This window comes from Balaenoptera borealis (assembly GCF_965194805.1).
Source record: "Balaenoptera borealis genome assembly, chromosome: 11".
Lineage (NCBI taxonomy): Eukaryota > Metazoa > Chordata > Mammalia > Artiodactyla > Balaenopteridae > Balaenoptera > Balaenoptera borealis.
In genome coordinates this window covers 56,454,919-56,473,971 of record NC_138868.1, presented here as the reverse complement: position 1 = coordinate 56,473,971, position 19,053 = coordinate 56,454,919, and the positions used below count along the sequence as shown (strand labels likewise).

Genomic DNA, 19,053 nt, shown 5'->3' with positions numbered 1-19,053 from the left:
CAGTGCTTGTGATTGGTCTGTTTATATTTTCTATTTCTTCCTGGTTCAGTCTCGGCAGGTTGTGCTTTTCTATGAATTTGTCTATTTCTTCCAGGTTGTCCATTTTATTGGCATAGAGTTGCTTGTAGTAATCTCTTATGATCGTTTGTATTTCTGCAGTGTCAGTGGTTACTTCTCCTTTTTCATTTCTAATTCTATTGATCTGAGTCTTCTCCCTTTTTCTCTTGATGAGTGTGGCTAATGGTTTATCAATTTTGTTTATCTTCTCAAAGAACCAGCTTTTAGTTTCATTGATCTTTGCTATTGTTTCCTTCATTTCTTTTTCATTTATTTCTGATCTGATCTTTATGATTTCTTTCCTTCTGCTAGCTTTGGGGTTTTTTTGTTCTTCTTTTTCTAATTGCTTTAGGTGCAAGGTTAGGTTGTTTATTCGAGATGTTTCCTGTTTTTTTGATGTAGGCTTGTATTGCTATAAACTTCCCGCTTACAACTGCTTTTGCTGCATCCCATAGGTTTTGGGTCATCGTGTCTCCACTGTCATTTGTTTCTAGGTATTTTTTGATTTCCCCTTTGATTTCTTCAGTGATCACTTCGTTATTAAGTAGTGTATTGTGTAGCCTCCATGTGTTTGTATTTTTTACAGATCTTTTCCTGTAATTGATATCTAGTCTCATAGCGTTGTGGTCGGAAAAGATACTTGATATAATTCCAGTTTTCTTAAATTTACCAAGGCTTGATTTGTGACCCAAGATATGATCTATCCTGGAGAATGTTCCATGAGCACTTGAGAAAAATGTGTATTCTGTTGTTTTTGGGTGGAATGTCCTATAAATATCAATTAAGTCCATCTTGTTTAATGTATCATTTAAAGCTTGTGTTTCCTTATTGATTTTCATTTTAGATGATCTGTCCATTGGTGAAAGTGGGGTGTTAAAGCCCCCTACTATGATTGTGTTACTGTCGATTTCCCCTTTTATGGCTGTTAGTATTTGCCTTATGTATTGAGGTGCTCCTACGTTGGGTGCATAAATATTTACAGTTGTTATACCTTCTTCATGGATCGATCCCTTGATCATTTTATAGTGTCCTTCTTTGTCTCTTGTAATAGTCTTTATTTTAAAGTCTATTTTGTCTGATATGAGCATTGCTACTCCAGCTTTCTTTTGATTTCCATTTGCATGGAATATCTTTTTCCATCCCCTCAGTTTCAGTCTGTATGTGTCCCTAGGTCTGAAGTGGGTCTCTTGTAGACAGCATATATATGGGTCTTGTTTTTGTATCCATTCAGCCAGTCTGTGTCTTTTGGTTTGAGCATTTAATCCATTTACATTTAAGGTAATTATCGATATGTATGTTCCTATTCCCATTTTCTTAAATGTTTTGGGTTTGTTATTGTAGGTGTTTTCCTTCTCTTGTGTTTCTTGCCTAGAGAAGTTCCTTTAGCATTTGTTGTAAAGTTGGTTTGGTGGTGCTGAACTGAGTCAGCTTTTGCTTGTCTGGAAAGGTTTTTATTTCTCCATCAAATCTGAATGAGATCCTTGCTGGGTAGAGTAATCTTGGTTGTAGGTTTTTCTCCTTCATCACTTTAAATATGTCCTGCCACTCCCTTCTGGCTTGCAGAGTTTCTGCTGAAAGTTCAGCTGTTAACCTTATGGGGATTCCCTTGTGTGTTATTTGTTGTTTTTCCCTTGCTGCTTTTAATATGTTTTCTTTATATTTAATTTTTGATAGTTTGATTAATATGTGTCTTGGTGTGTTTCTCCTTGGATTTATCCTGTATGGGACTCTCCGTGCTTCCAGGACTTGATTAACTATTTCCTTTCCCATATTAGGGAAGTTTTCAACTATAATCTCTTCAAATATTTTCTCAGTCCCTTTCTTTTTCTCTTCTTCTTCTGGGACCCCTATAATTCGAACGTTGGTGCATTTAATGTTGTCCCAGAGGTCTCTGAGACTGTCCTCAGTTCTTTTCATTCTTTTTTCTTTATTCTACTCTTCAGTAGTTATTTCCACTATTTTATCCTCCAGGTCACTTACCCATTCTTCTGCCTCAGTTATTCTGCTATTGATCCCTTCTAGAGTATTTTTAATTTCATTTATTGTGTTTTTCATCGTTGCTTGGTTCCTCTTTAGTTCTTCTACGTCCTTGTTAAATGTTTCTTGCATTTTGTCTATTCTATTTCCAAGATTTTGGATCATCCTTACTATCATTATTCTGAATTCTTTTTCTGGTAGACTACCTATTTCCTCTTCATTTGTTAAGTCTGGTGTGTTTTGACCCTGCTCCTTCATCTGCTGTGTGTTTTTCTGTCGTCTCATTTTGCTTATCTTACTGTGTTTGGGGTCTCCTTTTCACAGGCTGCAGGTTCGTAGTTCCCGTTGTTTTTGGTATCTGTCCCCAGTGGCTATGGTTGGTTCAGTGGGTTGTGTAGGCTTCCTGGTGGAGGGGACTAGTGCCTGTGTTCTGGTGGATGAGGCTGGATCTTGTCCTTCTGGTGGGCACGTCCACATCTGGTGGTGTGTTTTGGGGTGCCTGTGGCCTTATTATGATTTTAGGCAGCCTCTCTGCTAATGGATGGGGCTGTGTTCCTGTCTTGCTAGTTGTTTGGCATAGGGTGTCCAGCACTGTAGCTTGCTAGTCGTTGAGTGAAGGTGGGTCTTGATGTTGAGATGGAGATCTCTGAGAGATTTTCGCCGTTTGGTATTATGTGTGGAGCTGGGAGGTTTCTTGTGGACCCGTGTCCTGAAGTTGGCTCTCCCACCTCAGAGGCACAGCCTTGATGCCTGGCTAAGAGCACCAAGAGCCTTTCATCCACACGGCTCAGAATAAAAGAGAGAAAAAATAGAAAGAAAAAAAGAGGATAAAATAAAATAAAATAAAATAAAGCTATTATAATAAAAAATAAGAAAAAAATTTATTAAGAATTTTTTTAAATAAATTTATTAATTTTTTATAAGAAAAAATAAAAAATTATTAAGAAAAAAATTTAAGAAAAATTTAAAAATTTTTTTAAAATAAGGAAAAATTATTAAGAAAAAATTTATTAAGAAAAAAAATTCTTTAAGTAAAAAAAAAAAAAAAAGGACGGACTGAACTTAGCACAAATTGTGAAAGCAAAGCTATACAGACAAAATCTCACCCAGAAGCATACACATATACACTCACAAAAAAAGGAAAAGGGGAAAAATTAATATATCCTGCTCCCAAAGTCCACCTCCTGAATTTGGGATGATTCGTTGCCTATTCAGTTATTCAAGAGATGCAGATACATCAGGTTGTTTGTGGAGCTTTAATTCGCTGCTTCTGAGGCTACTGGGAGAAATTTCCCTTTCTCTTCTTTGTTCGTACAGCTCCAGGGGTTCAGCTTTGGATTTGGACCTGTCTCTGCGTGTAGGTCGCCTGAGGGCGTCTGTTCTTCGCTCACACAGGACGGGGTTAAAGGAGCAGCTGCTTCGGGGGCTCTGGCTCACTCAGGCGGGGTCGGGGAGGGAAGGGTACGGATGCAGGCGAGCCTGCAGCGGCAGAGGCCAGCGTGTTGTTGCAGCAGCCTGGGGCACGCCGTGCGTTCTCCCGGGGAAGTTGTCCCTGGATCACGGGACCCTGGCAGTGGCGGGCTGCACAGGCTCCCGGGAGGGGCGGTGTGGAGCGTGACCTGTGCTTGCACACAGGCTGCTTGGTGGCGGCAGCAGCAGCCTTAACATCTCATGCCCGTCTCTGGGGTCCGCGCTGATAGCCGCGGCTCGCTCCCGTCTCTGGAGCTCGTTTAGGCGGCGGCACTCTGAATCCCCTCTCGTTGCGCACCACGAAACAAAGAGGCACGAAAAAGTATCTTGCCTCTTTGGCAGCTGCAGACTTTTTCCCGGACTCCCTCCTGGCTAGCTGTGGTGCGCTAACCCCTTCAGGCTGTGTCCACGCAGCCAACCCCAGTCCTCTCCCTGCGATCCGACCGAAGCCCGAGCCTCAGCTCCCAGCCCCTGCCCGCCCCGGCGGGTGAGCAGAGAAGCCTCTCGGGCTGGTGAGTGCTGCTGGGCGCCGAGCCTCTGTGCAGGAATCTCTCCACTTTGCCCTCCGCACCCTTGTGGCTGCGTTCTCCTCCGTGGCTCCGAAGCTTCCCCCCTCTGCCACCCGCAGTCTCCGCCCGCGAAGGGGCTTCCTAGTATGTGGAAACCTTTTGTCCTTCACAGCTCCCTCCCACTGGTGCAGGTCCCGTCCCTATTCGTTTGTCTCGGTTATTTCTTTTTTATTTTGCCCTACCCAGGTACGTGGGGAGTTTCCTGCCTTTTGGGAGGTCTGACATCTTCTGCCAGCGTTCAGTGGGTGTTCTGTAGGAGCAGTTCCACGTGTAGATGTATTTCTAATGTATCTGTGGGAAGGAAGGTGATCTCCGCGTCTTACTCTTCCGCCATCTTGCCCAGACCCCCAGTAAAGTTCTCTTTATGGGCAAAAAGAAAGAAATCCTTAGGTTGTTGTTTTTGTTTTGTTTTTTTTAAAATATTTATGTATTTATTTAGGCTGTGCTGGGTCTTAGTTGCGGCATGCAGGATCTTCGTTGCGGCATGCGGGACTTTTTTTTTTACTTGCATCATGTGGACTTCTTAGTTGCAGCATGCATATAGGATCTAGTTCCCTGACCAGGGATTGAACCCTGGCCCCCTGCATTGGGAGCGTGGATTCTTACCCACTGGACCACCAGGGAAGTCCCTTAAGTTGTTTTTAAAAAGCATTATAATTATTTGCGTATATTATTTTCTTCTCTAAATCACCAGGAGTGAACATTTTATGTGAAACCTGATAATAGTATGGATACTGGGTATAATTGATAAGTACTTGACAATAAACTTTATTTATGTAAAGTTATAAGTTACATTATAGTTTTTCTAAAAATATAATTTAAAAATCAAAGTACAAGTTTTATTGTGGCCAAAAGCTATATCAGGAATTTTTTTCTTTAGCCATTCTTTCTGCATTGTTAAGAGAGCTATTGATAGTCTAGAGGAGGAGTTGGCGCACTATAGCCAAAGCCAGTTAGCTGTCTGGTTTTGTGAAAAAGTAGTATTTGAACACAGCTGCATCTGTTTGTTTACAGATGATCTACAGCTGCTTTCATGCTGAAGTGCAAAGTTCAGTGGTCTGTTTAATGGACTGTATGGCCAACGAAGCCTAAAATTCTTAGTATTGGCCATTGATAGAAAAAGTTGGACACCTGGTCTAGAAGCACATTAACCACCTATTTCTCTATTTCTCTTAGTTCTGTCGTTTATGAAATTAGAATACCAGAAAGCCACTTGGTGTTGGATAGATAAAAAGGATAAGGATGACCAAAGAACATATCTGTACCTGCTGCAGAACTGCTTTTGCCTGTTTTTATTATCTCTCATATTAGTTGTCTGCTGGTTCATTAGCAGATTGGAACTATGTCTACCTTTTGGACCACAATTTACCCAGCTCTAAGCATGTTGAATGATTGAACAAACGTATTTGTATGGAGTCTAAGCAATAAGTTTCCTTGAGAGTTGGTTACTAGAAAAAGTTTTGCAAACGCTGACTCCCAAAGCTCTAGCTCTAGCTCAGGCTTTTTTTTTTTTTTAACATCTTTATTGGAGTGTAATTGCTTTACAATGTTGTGTTAGTGTCTGCTGTATAACAAAGTGAATCAGCTATATGTATACATATATCCCTTATACCAGATTACAAACATCTATATTTATATCCAACTGACTGCTTAGTGAACTGGTTTCATGTAAGCAAATCAAACTCAACATATATCAAAAGCTAAATTCTGTTATTCCTCAATCCTCTTATACATACTGAATCCATGATGTATTTCACATCACCACCAGCATGGTGAGCCCAAGCCATGATTCTGTCATTAAACACAAAGGTTTAAAAGTAACTGTTATATCACTTACAGAGTTACTTAGTGATTCTCTTTCTTTTAAAAATCTAAACTATGTCTTAGCATTCAAAGCTCTTAATGATTTAGCCACTTTCTTTAGCCACATCTAATGACATTCACTCCTGTGTACCCTGCTACTTGACTCACATCCTGGCAAACATTTATCCTTTAGCTTTCACCTCAAGAATTACTTTCTTCTTGAGACCTTTCTTCTCTCAGGAAGATGTTCCTCCATGGATTTATGTGTAATTCCATTTTAGAAACTACTGTATGTTTTTTATATTGCATGTTCACTATGTACCAGGCACTGTGTTTAATATTTTCCTTATATAGTTCACTCTTGAAGTAAGTATTATCCTCATTTTATGCACAAGGAAATTGATTTTAAGAAACAATAACTGGACCAGTCTCTCATTGCTAGAAATGGCAGAGCCAGCATTGAAGCCCAGGACTTTGTGAATCCAGTGCTTTAAAACACTGCTAGTATTGCCCCTCATATTTGTCTTTGTTGTAAATTCTAAGCATCTTGATTGCTTTTTGCATCTTTTATGCATCAGTATTAGATGAATTAATCACTTAAACGATTTCAGTTTTCTTTCATTTGGCTGCTAATAAGCTTAACTCTGTATTTACTTCTTAGTTGTATTAGTTGGTTACATTAGTTTTCTAGTGGAATTTTTACCTTCCCTGTTAACATGCCTCTTGACCTTTTATCTTTTTCCTAGTGGTACCATTGTGCATATGTATTATGGAGAGCTTTTTCTTTTCCTTTTGAAGTCAGTGGAACATAATTAATATAGAATTATGTTTAAATCCAGAGCAAATATCTGACATCTGCTATGCCTTGTTCCTTGGCTCATAGCAGATGTTACCAGTCTAAGCTTTTCCTGCCAAGTCTAGATTTAGCAGACTACACTGCCACCACAAATCGTCAGCATTGGCATCTGTTTGTCTTGTCTTGTTTGTGTCTCCCTAAAACAGTTGAACTGAGACCTGTAGAATGAGCAGAAACTTGTTAGGAAATTACTAATAGCTTGGCTTCACTATAATATAAGGTACCTAGAGAGAATGGCAGCGAGTGGAGGCCTAGGGTTCACGTGAAAGAAAGTTACTGTAGTAATCCAACCGAGCAATGAAGAGGCCTGAATTAAGGTTTTGGCAGTAAGTATGGAAAGAAAAGGGTTTATGTGAGAGCTATTTGGAAGGTAGAGTCAATAAGTCTTTGTAACTGATAGTGAGGGAAAGAGAGAGGTGTCTGGCAGCTCACCTCAAGAAGGGCATCATTGTTGTGCTATATCCTGCACTTGCTAACATATATTTCCCAATTTCATCCAGAATGTAAAGGAACCTGAAAATCTAGCTGGTGACTTTTTACTTTTAAGGTGGAGTTACCCTCCTAAAAGAAACCCAGTGAGTAGAAATTTAAAATAGCAGTTCTGCGACGACCTGTTAACGTCTTGCTTCATTGGATAGGCCTTGGCCTTATTGAGCTTCAGATTCCTTTTGGTGAGTCACAAAGAAATTTCTCTGCCAGTGAACTCTTATGCCTCCATGAAACTCCTCTATTTCCTGTGGTGGTTAATGACTTTAGATACCACGTGAGCAATTTCAGACACCTTAGCCATGGATAATGAATACCACCATGTCAGTAAACAGATATGTACCTTCAACAAATTCATTATCTGTGCCTCTGCTTTCCTACTGCCCTGCCTCCTGCCCAAAAACAACAATAAAGAGACCCTAAAAACTAATGGGAAAGCTAATTTTTAATAAATTATCCTTTAAAGGAGTTGATTTCCTTTAGCCTCAGAATTATTTCTAAGAGACAGATGGTAATTTATTATAGCTATTTTTCTTCAATTTTGTGATTTCTTCAGTGCATGCCACAACCAGTGATTTAGAGACAGGTTTTCAGTGGAAAAAGAAATACTGTCACATTGAATGTTACCATGGATTTTAAAAGGCTCTTGATTTTAAGAAATGTTAACATATTAAAAAATATATGCTTATTAGAATAAGCAAAGAGTATTTGCTGGTGCTCAATACTTGAGAGATAATGACCTTCAGTAGAAAATAACCTAATGTGTCTCTTCTGGGATGTCTATCCACCACTTAACAGAAAATGACCTCATTTATCCCTCAAAAGTAAAGGGAAGATAAGAGATAATCTCTGTCCTTTGGTTTCTAGTAACAGGTTTAGAACTCTTTGGAAAGTGAATAAATTTGGCAATAGATGCGTTTAACCTAAATGACAATTTCAGTAAAGCCCATTGCCCATTGCCTTTACTCCTTTTACTCCTTAGGAAGCTGGTCATGTGTTAGCAAGTCATAAGGGTCATCTTTTATCATTTGCTAATTTGGATATATTTTGACAAGGGTTAGATATTTCTCTACTGCAATAAATACTGTTTTCAAAAGTAAACTAAGGTTGTTATCTTTCATTTTTATTTGCCTTGTTAATATTAATTTGTTTTACTTTATTTGAGATATAATTCATACAACATAAAATAATAATACAACATAAAATTTGCCATATTAAAATATATTCATTGATTTTTAGTATATTCATTGAGTTTTAGTATAGTCACTGTGTTGTACAACCATAACCACTATCTAATTCGAGAACATTTCCGTCACCCCAAGAAGAAACTGTACCCATTAGCAATCCATTCCGTTCAAACCCCTTCCTGCTCAAATCCCCTGGCAGCCCCCAATCTACTTTCTGTCTTTATGGATTTGCCTATTATGGACATTTCTTATAGATGGAATCATAAAATAAGTGGCCTTTTGTGTCTTCTTTCACTTAGCATAATGATTTCAAGGTTTATTCATATTATAGTATATATCAGTATTCCATTCCTTTTTATTGCCAAACACTGTTCCATTGTTTGGTTTATACCACATTTTATTTATTCATCATCAATTGATGATCATTTGGATTTTTTCACTTTTTGGCTGTTAGGAGTAATGTTGCTATGAATGTTGGTATACAAGTGTTTGTGTGGCCATGTATTTTCATTTCTCTTCTGTATGTACCTAGGAGTATAATTACTGGGTCATATGGTATTTTTCTGAGGAACTGCCAAACTGTTTTCCATAGTCGCTATACTATTTTACATTCCCATCAGCAATTTATGAGGGTTTCAATTCTCCAAAGCTTATATTTTAAAAATAATGATAAGAGCTAACATTTGAGAACTTACTATATACTAGATCCTATGCTATTTTACATACATTATCATTTAATTCATAGTACAACCCAGATCATGGAGAATAAGTAACTCCCGAGGTCACATGGATAGTAGATGATGAAGCAAGTGTTGAACATAAGTTTGATGCCACAGAATGAATACTTAATGCTTTATTTATTGGAAAGCATTTTCACCTACTTTTAACTTTGCAAAATGTTCCTTAAAGAGTACCATTTACTCTGTGGTAATGTGTAAGTAGCCATAATTTACCCTCATAAATGAATTGCATGCGGTGGTGTAGAAAGAGCACTGGATTTCTAATGGGGAAAAACCTGAACTCTGCTAGTTACTAGGTGCGTAAGTTTAGTTACTTCTTTGATCCTCTGTTTTCTCATGCAAGTATATGTGAATACTTTTCAGCATAGTCTTGTCAAATAGTTGGAACTCAGCAAATGTTGTTTAAATATTAATAATAAATTATCAGAGAAACAGTGGCAGTTTTACTTTTTTTTTTCCTGTGTCTGGCATTCTTTTGGAAGTTGATAGCAACTTGGGCCAAATAATTTATACTTGTGGATATGGAAATGTTGGGTTGCATTTTCTTTAGTTTTCTAGTGAACTTCAGGTGGTCCAGTGAATGTTTTATGTTGATAATATACCTGCAGGCTTTTCCAGTCAGAAGGGATCAGTGCCTTAATTATGGCTGGGAAGTCTCCTGTGGCAAGAGTGCCCTTGTAGGTGACTTAAGAAACGCGCTTTTCCCCTCCAGAGATTTTTTTTCAAGTGTTCACACTTGTATTGGTCATAACCTCTCAATTATATACTCAGGAGTACTGCTCCTTCATAACCACATTTGTTTATTTAGTAAACATACCTGTAACTCTAGTATTAGTGTGTTTTGAAAGAAGTTACATAAAAATACCAATTTAAAGTTATATCTCATTACTTCAGCTACTAAGCAGATAAACCTGGGAAGTAAAAATAAAATCTCCTAAAATTTCCTATGTATAAGAAGCTTTAGGAACCCATTGAAGAATATGATAATGATGTGTATGTCTCTTTTTATTTATTTATTTATTTGTTTGTTTGTTTATTTTTGGCTGCGTTGGGTCTTCATGCTGCGCGCGGGCTTTCTCTAGTTGCGGTGAGCAGGGGCTACTCTTCGTTGCAGTGCATGGGCTTCTCATTGCGGTGGCTTCTCTTGTTGCAGAGCATGGACTCTGGGTGCGCGGGCTTCAGTAGTTGTGGCACGTGGGCTCAGTAGTTGTGGCTTGTGGGCTCTAGAGTGCAGGCTCAGTAGTTGTGGCGCACGGGCTTAGCTGCTCCACAGCATGTGGGATTTTTCCCAGACCAGGGCTTGAACCCATGTCCTCTGCATTGGCAGACAGATTCTCAACCACTGTGCCACCAGGGAAGCCCGATGTGTATATGTCTTGATTCTTGTCTGAGCTGAAAATGAGAGGATGGAGTATATAAGATGTATTGAGAATTTATTGTAGTGTTTTTAGAACTTCTTTTGAGTGTTGCCTGTAGTATGAAATATGTATTTCTTGAGATTTAACAACTTGCAAAATGCAGTAGATACCCTACCTCATACCATATGCAAAAATTAACTCAAAATGGATTAACAGCCTAATGAAAAGAGCTAGAACCATAAACCTCTTAGAATAAAATATAGGGATAAACCTTCACGACCTTGGCCTTGGCAGTAGAGTCTTAGATCTGACACCAAAAGCATGTGAGCAACCAGAAAAACAATAGATAAATTGGACTTTATCAAAATTAAAAACTTTTGTGCATCAAATAACTTTATGAAGAAAGCGAAAAGACAACCTACAAAATGGGAGAAAATATTTATAAATCATATGACTGATAAGAACTTAATATCTAGACTATATAAGGAACTCCTAAAACTCAACAACAAAAAGACCAACGCAGTTTAAAAATGAGCAAAATTTTTAAGTAGACATTTCTCTAAAGATATACAAAGATTAATAATTAGCACATGAAAAGATGCTCAACATCTTTAGTCACTGGGGAAGTGAAAATCAAAAACACAATGAGATATTACTTTATACCTAATAGGATGACTGTTTTTTAAAAAGAAAATAATAAGTATTGGTGAGATTGTGGAGATATTGAAACTCTGATGGGAATGCAAAATGGTGCAGCTGTTGTGGAAAACAGTTTGGCGTGTCCTCAAAAAGCTAAACATAGAATTGCCGTGGGGCCTATCAGTTCTACTCCTAGCTATATACGCAAAAGAATTGAAAACAGAGACTCAAACAGATACTTGTATGCCAGTGTTTATTGTAGCGTAATTCATAATAGCCAAAAGGTTGAAACTACCCAAGTGTCCATCAACAGATGAATGGATAAACAAAATGTGGTGTATTCATACAATGCAGTATTTTTCATCCCTGAAAAGGAATGAAGTTCTTATATGTGCTACCACATGGGCAATCCTCGAAAACATTACACTAAGTAAAAGAAGCCAGGCACAAAAGGACAAATATTGGATGATTCCACTTATAAGAACTATCTAGGGCTTCCCTGGTGGCGCAGTGGTTGAGAGTCCGCCTGCCAATGCAGGGGACACGAGTTCGAGCCCTGGTCTGGGAAGATCCCACATGCCGTGGAGCAGCTCGGCCCGTGAGCCACAATTACTGAGCCTGCGCATCTGGAGCCTGTGCTCCGCAACAAGAGAGGCCACGACAGTGAGAGGCCCGCGCACTGCAGTGAAGAGTGGCCCCCGCTCGCTGCAACTAGAGAAAGCCCTCGCACAGAAATGAAGACCCAACACAGCCATAAATAAAAAAAAAAAAAAAAAAAAGAACCAAAGTCCCATGCCACCTTAAAAAAAAAAAAAAGGACTATCTAGAATAGGCAAATTCATAGAGACAAAGTAGATTAGAGATTACCACGTGCTGCAGGGTGGGAGGAGAATAGGGAGTTATTGCTTAAAGTTTAAAGAGTTTCTGTTTGGAGGGAATTCCCTGGAGGTCCAGTGGTTAGGACCCTGTGCTTCCCTTCCTGAGGGCCAGGGTTCAGTCCCTGTTCGGGGAACTAGCATCCCACAAGCCACATGGCATGTCCAAAAAAAAAAAAAAAAAAGTTTCTGTCTGGATAATAAAAAAAACTTTTGGAAATAAAAAGTGTTAATGGTTATACAACATTGTGAATGTGATTGATAAATGCCACTGAATTATACTCTTAATGGTTAAAATTGCAAATTTTATGTTTATTTATATGTAAACATTATATCTCTATACTAAATTCGTATATATTTCACAATATTTAAAAAGGCAGCAGTTAGGGAATTTTCTCTAGATCTGGCAGTAATCTTAGCTTCAACATACTATCATGTTGGATACAGAGTATAACAAGGCAAGCCATTCAGTATAATATAGGGTTAATTACTCAGAAAATAAAAGTAGGGAACTAAATCAGTCACCAATAATTTTGTTTAAATATGACATTTTTATTAATATATCTGAAACAAAAGTGTCATGAAACAATGTTTATGTACAGTTTGAAGAATACCAATATACTTCCTACCAGCTCTTAATTCTCTGTGTATATTCTGCTGTGTTCCAGTTGGTTCTTGTGGTGTTTTTCTGGATCCATTTTCAGGTTTGCATTTATATAAGTAACTGTGGCACTGTGAGTATCTGATCTTCCTAATCTCATCTCTTTTATTAGCAACAAAACCTCCATTTTACAGATGAAGATGCTGAAATTCAGAGAGGTGATTGACCTTGACAAGATCACACTGCTGATAGAGCCTGGATTTGAATCTCAATCTATTTTATACTAAAGCCTTATTTCCCTTTCTATTTAGATTATTGATATAAAGTAGATCTCTTGGAAAGAGGTACTTACCTATCACACACTTTCCATTTAGGCCTAGTTTAGGTATATGGTTACTCTTACCTATGATACAAAATAGCTATGGTAGAGATCTTATTTTTCTTGCTGGATTTTTGTCAGATACTTGCAAGGTACCTTTTCCTTAACTAAGACTTCAGAATAGACTACTTTTGAGGTAGCTTCTGAAATTTTTGACATGTGTAAATGTGCCAAATTTATAGGTTAACAGATTCCAGCTGCCTGTCCCACTAAGAGTTCCTTTAGCAGGAGTTGTAGTGTCTTACTTATCCTGATGTCAAGCACAGTGTCTGGCATACAATAAAGTCCTGATAAAGGACTGTTTATCCTGTTTGTGGAATGAGCTAATTAACTGATACATACCTGTGCTCTGGTCAGTTGTTGGGGTTTTTGTGTTCTTTTGATTTTCAAAACCATGTTGTTAGAGAAATCTTGCCATCGAAATATTTCCTGTGTGTGTGTGTGTATATATATATATATATATATATATATATATATATATTTTTTTTTTTTTTTTTTTTTTTTTTTGGTGAAAAAAAGAACCATCCAAAATTTATTCTCTGACAGACAGCATCAGCAGGTAAAAACTACAGGGATTTCTCCGTAGATCATACATTCACAAGGCATTATTAGCTTAACAAGCGAGAAAGCCTCTTGCTTTGTAAGATATGTGTACTAACAATCTGAATCTGCCTTGTTTTCCGTAACAATATCCACTTCACCGTGTAAACAGGTACTATTATTGTGTTCACTTACAATTCCAGAAGGAAAGGCACAACTTGGCAAAACAAAAAAAAATTTTTTTTGGATCCTAAAGTCAGGTGCAATTACCTGAGACTTGAGAACAGTCGCAATCCACTTTTCCACATAGAGGGGCAAAGACTTCACCCAGAAATATGGGTCTTTCTTTCTCCTTCCTTGTTAAATCCTCAAGAGTAACGCTTCATCGTCTGCTTAATATCACATATACAAAAGGGGGATTAAGAAAAAAAGAATCACAACATCTTGAACTTCCAACTGCTCGCACCAATACATCAACTCTTAGGTTTACGACAGGGCCTAGGAACACTTCAGCGGTCATCAAATAAGAAAATAGAGACTATAGCTACAAAAATAACACATGAATGACGTAGATAAATTAAAGCTTTCACATCCAGGACTTGCCTGTTCCAACTTGGTAGCCTTCATGCAATACTCAGGAAAAAAAAAATCTCATGATTACTTGGCATAAGTCACAGTCAAGGAACTTCTGGTACAAATCAGTATAAGAAGTTATTAGTATATAATAAGGAAACACGCCCTTCCGGTGAGTTTGTTTCTTCAAGAACGGACACCCAGCGCTTCAGAGTAGGCACCGGTGAACTAAATTAAGTCACCTGAGATTCCCTGCTCAGGTGCTCACCTCTCCTGGTTTTAGGAAGAAGAAGCACATCTGGAAAGCATAGGGAGGACCTTGGCACTCTTGGGGCTCCACCTGAACTGTATTTAAATAAGCAGCAACACACACACTGACTCTCTAAGGACTAAAATCCGTCCATTTGAGGGCATTCTACTTAAGGTTCCAAGGTTGAAAAAAAATTTGGAATTCTACAACCTTTGTTTAAAAAAAAAATACATTCAAAAAAGAAAAGAAAAATGGGTGTAGGGTTGGGAGAATACAAAACAGGTCCCTAAACGGACGACAGACCTTGTCCATTTACCCGTATACAGTCAGCACCGAAGTAGGTATACAGTAACCCACCCACCCATCCCAGCCCCCAAACAGGCCAAAACAGTTGTCTTCTCCATGGTGGTTCAACACCTTCCAACTTGAAATAAGTGACAGTCTTTTATTTCCTGTATATTTTTTAAGGAATTAAAGAAACATCCATTGTATATAACTCTTAATATACATTCTTATAGGCAGTGTTCCCAGATAGCCCATCATAATAGTAAGTTGACTCTGTAGTTATATCAGAGAACATTGATACAGTAAATATTGAGTGTCCACTATTAGCAAGGCCCTGAACTTGGGAGATACTGTAGGAAATAGAAAGATGAATCAGACTTTGTTTTTGCTTTCAAAAATCTTGTAGTTTTACAGAACATCCACTCCAAATGAAATAATGTTTGTGAAAGTTCTACTGTAAATAGTAAAACATTTACTATGTAATATACTAGGCATAAAGCTTGTTGTTGCTTTGTAAGATATGTGTACTAACAATCTGAATCTGCCTTCTCTTGAGTATCCTCTTCCAAGCTTAGCTCCAGCTTCATCACCTTTCCCATGAATTATTGCAAAACAGGCTTTAGTGGGTCTCCTTGACCTCAGAATCTATCCTCCTGTCTGTCTTGAGTGGTGCAATAGAACTGTTTTTCATCAGTACTTCCAAATGCTTGTTGAGTCCTCATATTTATGAGCCACGACCTACTTTCATGGCCTTGTCTCTACCCACACCCACCCCCCAACACTCATGATCTAGGATTCTAAGGGCTCAGCATAAAGAGCTCCTCTATTCGCCTTCACATTGACAGAACATACCAAAATATTCACATCCCCAATGGTTTTCATATTGTTCTGTTTTTCTTGAAATACTCTTTATTTACCTCTTTTTCTGGTAAAACCTCATTCATCCTTTAGGTCCTAGCATAAATGTCACCACTTGAATAAAACCTTCTTTGATCTCCCTTCATCCATTGGCTGAATAAGGGTTTCTCTCCTCTGTGTTTTCATAGTAGTTCATAGATACATCAGTTACTCAGTTTGTAGATGACTCTGACTGCTTTCCACCTCTATAATTATTTGTTTTCATGACCATCTCGCTCTCTGAATTCTGAACTTCTTAGAGCAGAGACTGTCTGTTAATTCATCTTTGCCCTCCAAATACTAAATGTGCTCAGTAAATGTTTCGTTTAGTCCTCTGGAAAGAATATTATATACAAAATAGTCGGACATATTTAAGTATTAGGTCAGGGGGACTTGGTGAGGTGTAATTTGAGTATAATAAAAGAGCTGAATGATTTCTAATTCTCAGTCTAGCTTTTTTCCATAGCTTGGTTGGTGATAACTGGCCTCATTGGTGTCTTAAATATATTACTGATTCACCATAAATTCCTAGAGATACTAATTCCTATTTCTCTCATTTCTTGGCTAAATCACAGAACCTCCTAAGGATAACAGTACACCCCTCTCAGGCTTGTGAGAATTGACTGAGTTAATATTTTAAAGCAATTGGAATAGTATTGGCACATGGTAAACACAATAAATGTTAGCTATTATTATCCTGGTAAGAATTTATAATGTTCTCTAAGATGTGTTGTGTTGCCTATAGAAGTTACTGGTGGTTATCTTAAAATAATAATACTTTAAGGTAAAAACATTGTTTTTCTATGTCTTTTGTTTATTCATCAGATATTTGTGTTTTGTACCTCCTGTGTGTCTCATACTTTGTCACAAGCTAGGGATACAAAGATGACTTCTCAGAGCTCAGCCAAAAAATTCTTCTTGACTCAGATTTGAAAAGGTTTAAGTAAAGACTGTATATGATCCAGTGGAAAGATCTCTGAGCCAGGAGTCATAAGCTTCAAGATTCAGCTCAGTCACTAACTTTGAGAAGGACATTTCTTAGATGTCTAATACATACCTCAAATGTATGAGGTATGAAAGAGATCTCTTTTCTCTCAGGTATTCCTTTATATCTTCATTAAAAGCACTTTCATCCTTCCATTTGTTCAAGGCAAGGAATTTAGATGTCACCTTTGGTTTTTCTTTCCATTCACCTTCCATATCTGTTCTTTCAGAAGTCCTGATGATTCTACCTTCAAAATACAGCTGTCTACTTCTTTCTGTTCCCACTACTACCACCATAGTCCATGTCATCATCATCTCTTGCCTTAAAATTGGTTTCTTAGTTTCCATTCTTTTCCCTCTGCAGTCTGTTTTACACACAGCAGCCATTTTTGAAACATAAATCCGATCTAATTATTCCCCCATGTAAAATCCTCCCGTCATATTGAAACCCTCCTACCCTGTTGGGGGGAATGTAAGTTGGTGCAGCCACTATGGAAAACAGTATGGAATTTCCTTAAAAAACTAAAAATAGAGCTACCATATGATCCAGCAATCCCATTCCTGGGCATATGCCTGAAACTAACAAAATATTTTTTAATTTTTTAATTGAAGTATAGTTGATTTACAGTGTTGTATTAGCTTCTGGTGTACAGCAAAGTGATTCATATATATATATATATATATAGTCTTCATCTTCTTTTCCATATGGTTTATTACAGGGTATTGAATACAGTTCCCTATGCTATACAGTAGGACCTTGTTGTTTATCTATTTTATATATAGTAGTTTGTATCTGCTAATACCAGACTCCTAATTTATCCCTCCCGCTATCCCCTTTGGTAACCCTAAGTTTGTTTTCTATGTCTGTGAGTCTCTTTCTGTTTCATAGATAAGTTCATTTGTGTCATATTTTAGATTCCACATATAAGTGATATATCATATGGTATTTGTCTTTCTCTTTCTAATTTCAGTTAGTAGGATAATCTCTGGGTCCATCCATGTTGCTGCAAAATGGCATTATTTCATTCTTTTTGATGACTGAGTGGTATTTAATTGTATATATATGCCACATCTTCTTTATCTGTTCATCTGTCAATGGACGTTTAGGTTGCTTCCATGTCTTGGCTGTTGTAAATAGTGCTCCTATGAACATTAGGAGTGCATGTATCTTTTCGAATTAGAATTTCCTCTGGATATATGCCCAGGAGTGGGATTGCTGGATCATATGGCAACTCTATTTTTAGTTTTTTAGGAACCTCCATACTGTTTTCCATAGTGGCTGCACCAATTTACATTCCCACCAGCAGTGTAGGAGTGTTCCCTTTTCAACACAACCTCTTCACCATTTAACACAATATTCTGTATGAGCTATGCTCTCCCCACGCAAAAAAAAAAAAAAAAAAAGATTGTAAAAAATCCATCACATTTGAAATTAGATTTTAATTTCTTACCCTGGCCTACATAAATTTGGCCTTTGGTTACCTCTTCAACTTTATCTTTTGCTGCTCTCCCTCTTAATTCTACTTCACTTACACTGATCTTTTTTTGTGGTTTTATAATATGCCAAACCTTAAGGCTTTGTGCTTGCTGTTTCTTCTACCTGGAACATTCCTATGCCAGGTCTTCATGTGGCTGATTTCTATTTTATCAGTCATGTCTCAACTTTTTGTGTCAAATGTCAGCTTTTTTTAATGAGGCCTCCCCTGAGCACCCAATCCAGAGTAGCACTCAGACTTTTCTCTTTCACAGTATTCTATTTTATTTTCAACATAGCCTTTGTCTCTACTTGATATTTTCTTATGTTCACCTATTTGACTGCCTCCTAGAATATAAGCTCCATGGTGGCAGGTTGGTTGTTTTCTTTACCTTGGTATTCCAGGTCCTAGACTAGTTCCTGCCATAGAACAAGTACTCAATAAATATTTGTGGAATCGCTGGATAAATGAATCTTTAAATTTCATGTCTCTCAGTGGTAAAATAAAGGTTTTCATCTGAATGATATTCAGGGACTCCCCCATCAAAGGTAAACAATGGCAGACACCAGTTAAAGGCTGTAATGACTGATTTTATTCAATAACTACGGTGATAGTGTTAGCGCAAGTTCGTGTGCCCGACACACAGTGAGGCCAAACACACTGAGACATCGGAGTTTGGAGCAGAGAAAGGTTTATTGCAGGGCCACGCAAGTAGACAGGTGGCTCAAGCCCTAAAAAGCCCCGAGCTCCCAGAAGGGTTTCAGCAAAGCATTTTTAAAAGCCAGGTTGGGGGTAGGGTTCTCAGGGTATGTGATCAGCTCATGCACAATTCTCTGACTGGCTGGTGGTGAGGGAACGGTGGAGTCACAGGAGTTAACATTATCAGCCCTTAGGCTCCAGGAGGCCTGGGCCTATGTGCTCATGGTCATCAAGTAGTTAACATCTTCCATTTGGTGGGGGGTTTTCACATCTGTAAAACAACTCAGGAAATGTGCATCAAATACTCTTACCTAGGTACTTCAGAGAGGAGCTAAAGCAGAGGATATGGGGGA

At 38.1% G+C, this 19,053-nt stretch overlaps 2 protein-coding genes and 1 long non-coding RNA gene across 4 annotated transcripts in view; 2 read left to right on the top strand and 1 right to left on the bottom strand.

Moving 5' to 3' along the window:
- Window positions 1–19,053, top strand: part of LOC309606358 (serine/threonine-protein kinase MARK2-like) — a 200,693-nt gene that overhangs the window by 20,893 nt on the left and 160,747 nt on the right. The gene's annotated exons all lie outside the window — the stretch shown is intronic.
- Window positions 1–19,053, top strand: part of RSF1 (remodeling and spacing factor 1) — a 182,439-nt gene that overhangs the window by 86,226 nt on the left and 77,160 nt on the right. The gene's annotated exons all lie outside the window — the stretch shown is intronic.
- LOC309606389 overlaps window positions 3,449–19,053 on the bottom strand; it is a 103,773-nt gene continuing 88,168 nt past the window's right edge. The window contains exon 3 of the long non-coding RNA XR_014231798.1: window positions 3,449–13,926. This is a non-coding gene — a long non-coding RNA (uncharacterized lncRNA). The remainder of the gene's footprint in view (window positions 13,927–19,053) is intronic.